Source organism: Sinocyclocheilus grahami, unplaced genomic scaffold (genome assembly GCF_001515645.1).
Source record: "Sinocyclocheilus grahami isolate Dianchi unplaced genomic scaffold, SAMN03320097.WGS_v1.1 scaffold455.1, whole genome shotgun sequence".
Taxonomy (NCBI): Eukaryota; Metazoa; Chordata; class Actinopteri; order Cypriniformes; family Cyprinidae; genus Sinocyclocheilus; species Sinocyclocheilus grahami.
In genome coordinates this window covers 279436-283875 of record NW_015505634.1, presented here as the reverse complement: position 1 = coordinate 283875, position 4440 = coordinate 279436, and positions in this window count along the sequence as shown.

The window sequence follows — 4440 nt, the reverse complement described above, 5'->3', positions numbered from 1 at the left end:
GTCACGGCTATGGAGGCCGTCGGGGAATCCTCATCCTGTCCTGTCATGGTTATGGAGGCCGTTTGTGAATTCTTTGCTTGCTTTGCTTCAGCCCGGAAGGTCGTTTGTGAACAGTTGTCCTGTCCCGACCCAGCCAAGGAGGCTGCCTCTGAACGCTCAGCCTTGTCTATAAACCCCAATGTTCTGTCTGTGTTGTCTGTCTCTGCTCTCTTGTTGTTACAGTCTCCGCCATGGTCTCCTGGTCGGTGTGGTTCACCGGGGGGGGTTTCCTGTTCCCTCTGCTCCGCCGTGGTGGTCCGCTGCTCTGCCGTGGTGGTCCTCTGCTCCACCGTGGTGGTCCTCTGCTCTGCCTGCTCTGCCGTGGTGGTCTGCTGTCTGGCCGTGGTGGTCTTCTGCTCCGCCGTGGTGGTCTACTGTCTGGCGGTCCTCTGCTCTGCCGTGGTGGTCTTCTGCCCCGCCGTGGTGGTCTGCTGTCTGGCTCTGGTGGTTCCCTGCTCCACCTGTACTGCCGGCTCCACCCTGTCTCTCTGCTCCGCTGGTTCTGCCTCAGTTCCCGGTCTCTCCACTTCCATGTGGACCTGGCCCTCCATCCCTCCCCCTGTTCCGCCTCCACTCCACTGCCCTGGAAGCCGCTCCTTGGGGGGGGGGGCTCTGTTATGTATCCAGTCCATGAACTTCCGTCTGCTAGCCATCAGAGGTCACTCTTTCCATTTTCATTGACTCTCGCACTACACACTGTTGCACATCACACTACATATCCCATCATTCATTGCACTGATTGCACACAGCCCTGATTGCACACAGCACTGATTCACTATTTAACACCCAATCTCACTCCGTTTTGGCTGCCGAGTATTGTATGCACTTATCGCCCCCAGTGATAGCTACTCTACAGAGCCCTCTTTAGCTTCCTAGCCCAGCCCAGCCTAGTCTTGCCTTGTCTGTTTTCTCGGTCTTTGATCTGTGCCTGTTTTCCTGGAGTTATCCCTTTAGTCTCGCCCTTGTGATCCTGTTCGCCAATCGTTGACCTATGCTAGCCCTAGGACTATTCTTGTGTCTTGCCCGCCATATACCTGTTTGCCACCGTTCGACCCTGCCTGTGTTTCTGACCTCCTCTGATGTTAATAAAGCTTGCAGATGGATCCGCATGTCTCACGTCTTGTCAGCCCCGTAATAGGTTCATCTTTTTAACTTCCATCAATTTTCTACTGTTTGGCAGTGTCCTGCCTTCCTTCCTTCCTTCCTTCCTCTATATAGTTATTGCCAGGCTCACGGATCCAGCCAAGTACATAGAGAGAGGGGGAGTAAAGAGAGAGACAAAGTCAGAAAGAGAAGCAAGAAAAACAGAAAAATGTGCCTATTTTGGTTTCAGGAATAACAAAATTGAGCTGCATCTCCTGATTCAATACATAAAATACAAATATTCAGCTAAATAAAATGTGTACGTCCCAAATGAAATGAACATAATTGATGCACAGCACATCTTTGCTTTCCTTTCTTTTTTATTGTTAGCGGTGCTTGCTTAACAGCAGCACTCATGTTTTCTTCAGAAAATGTATGAAATGTAGAAAATGTAAAAATCTAGTTATTTTTTTTATGTATTTTGCATTGTTCAAACATAACCAGAAGCTACTTTGGCAATGCAATTGCAGCGTTATTTGTCATGCAAAGAAAGCACACTAAAAGTGATAGAAGAGAGAGAGAGAGAGTGAGAGAAGGAAGGAGAGAGGAACATTGTGTGTGTTTCTGTGACTGTTCCACAGTTATGCAAGCCAGAAGTAAAACATCAAACTCTTCCTGCACACCAGTGAAATAAATCACTGGATCAAAGTAACCAAACGCAGATAGACCTCCATGCTTCACAGCTGATTTATTGAGTTAGCAAATTGAATTAGTGGCATGTCAGTGGAAAAGCATCGGAAAGGCCTTTTATTAAGTTGACAGTGTCAGTCAGAGAGTGCAATTAAGGGCACAAGAGCATAAATAGGCTGCCCCCTGCAGGCTGTATTGAGGGGATGTCTTTTTAACATCTCAAACTTCAAAATCTTAAAAATAAATGAAAACTGCATAAAATGATTGAGTTAATGTGATTTTTCAGGAGTCTTTAATGAATAGAGAGGTAATTGAACAGCATTTATGTTACTTTGTAACATTATAAATGTCTTTACTGTCACTTTTGATAAATGTAATGCTTTCTTGCTAAATAAAAGAGATAATTTATATATATATTTGTTTTTACTTAACCCAGCCTTTTGAATGGTAGTGTATCATGGGTCCATAAAAATATTAAGCAACCAACATAGATAAAAATAAGAAATGTTTCTGAGCAACAAATCAGCAGCATATTAGAATTATATTCTAAAATAATTACGAAAATAATGATTCGAATCATAAAATAATATATAATTATTTTTAGTTCTAATAATATTTCACAATTGTACAGTTTTTTCTGTACTTTTGATCAGTGCAGCCTTAGTTAGCATAAGAGACTTCTTTCAAAAACATTCAAAAGATTTATATGTTTAAAAATGGACATAAAATAGTAAATGAAATGTCAAAACTATGATTACAATTTGTTATAAAGACAAACCCCACGGACAAAAAAAGAATAAAAATAAATAAATAAAAGAAACACATTTTTTCCTCCGTTATAAATGACCTTAGTGCTAACAGGCATGGACTTTAAACCACAAAACTCTAATTTTGATTTCACGGGCTCTTTAGCCAGCTTACAACCATTCTCTTTTTCTCTTTTTCTTTCTCTTGTTTTGGAAAGACTTTATGTATCACCCTCTTCCTCAGCTGAGGCCTGAGCAGCACATTCATAGATAAAGAGATCTGAACAGACCCCAAACAGAGTTTGAGCTGACAAAAGGAAGTCTGGATGACCTTTGTGCCTCAACTGGCTGTCCAAAATGGACTGTTTAGGCTAATAACAGGCCAAGCTGTTCTCAAATGCTGTAATGAACAGAAAAGTACTTTCTCTGCAACTTTAGAAATTTCTCTGTCAAGCAATGTAAAGTAAAACTTTTAGTTGCGATGTACATGTAACTGATATTAGCATGTGTAACTGTAATTAATAACAGCAGCATCTACATTTGCAGTTTGTGTGTTATATTGCATTGCCACAAAATACTGACATGTTACATGCATGCAATACTCAATGCTCTGCAACATCAAAAATAAAATCTAAAGTGTTACTATGTATATGTGATAGAATATTGTTTAAAGTCTTAATTTTCAAACAGGAATACATTTGGATAGCATGTGTTACAAAAGCATTCTTATTTTATGACACGTTGTTTAAATTTACAGGTTGTGGCGCCACCATGAGGATACTGTGTTTCTAAAACCCGCATAACTTGGAGGGATAGTATCAAAAATGAATTTGAATATATATCGGTAATAATATAATATAATATAATATAATATTAGGTATACATAATATAGGCTAATAAACAGAATTTGCTATATAGGAAACTTTAAATTAGCGGAACCAAGATGAAACTCACTAAGATCCAAATGTGGCAATATAATTTCAAAACATTAAATTATAGCCTAAAATATTTTTTGTCTCGGTTCTTCTCTGCATTCTGCAAGTAATGAATGACATCCTACTCATTAGGCCTACTCATTTTTTCACTGACTCCAGAAAAGACCAAAATAAATAAAAGTGATAATAACATAATAAGTATTTATAAATGATTTATTAATCATTATTTATATATTTAGACAAATACATGAATTTTCCAAATATTTTGGAATAAGCAATAATTTATTTTCTTGTATAGACAGTGGAATTAGCAAACACAAGAAATAATAAAAGTAACATCTGTATTTAATTTACGTGGAAATCCATAATTACATCATCTGTTATGTCTGTTGAAATGTCACTCACGATCAATTTCAGAATATGATACACCCAAAACACGACCAATTTTCCCCTCACCCCTGAGCCCACATAACAGTAAAGTAGTATGAAACAGCTATTAATTTGTCATATATCACCACACCTCTATGTAAAGTGTATGTATGTATGTATTTATGTATGGTGTAATGTGGAATGCTGGATTATTTGAACGAATAGCCAACTGACGTAACAGTTTTCCCCCTCACCCCAGAATAGCCTATAGCCTGCATGGGAACTAAATTCCCTGCATTCCTTCAAAAATGCTATTGAACAGAACTGAAAACCACAAGCCAAGGAAATCCAAATGTTTGTAGACATAAATTATATATACGCTTAAATGCTATTTAGACAAGGAAGGGGGTGTGCAAGCCTTAATTTAGATTTTAATCCCTGGGGAGATGTTTAGGTTGGGGAAGGATTGAGCAACATCCACTTCCTTATGAGGTGTTTAGGCGTGTTCTGTGAATGGGGGACTGACCGCGTTCTCTGTCTCATGCTAATACAAGAAGTCGAAACTGTCCTGTACGAAG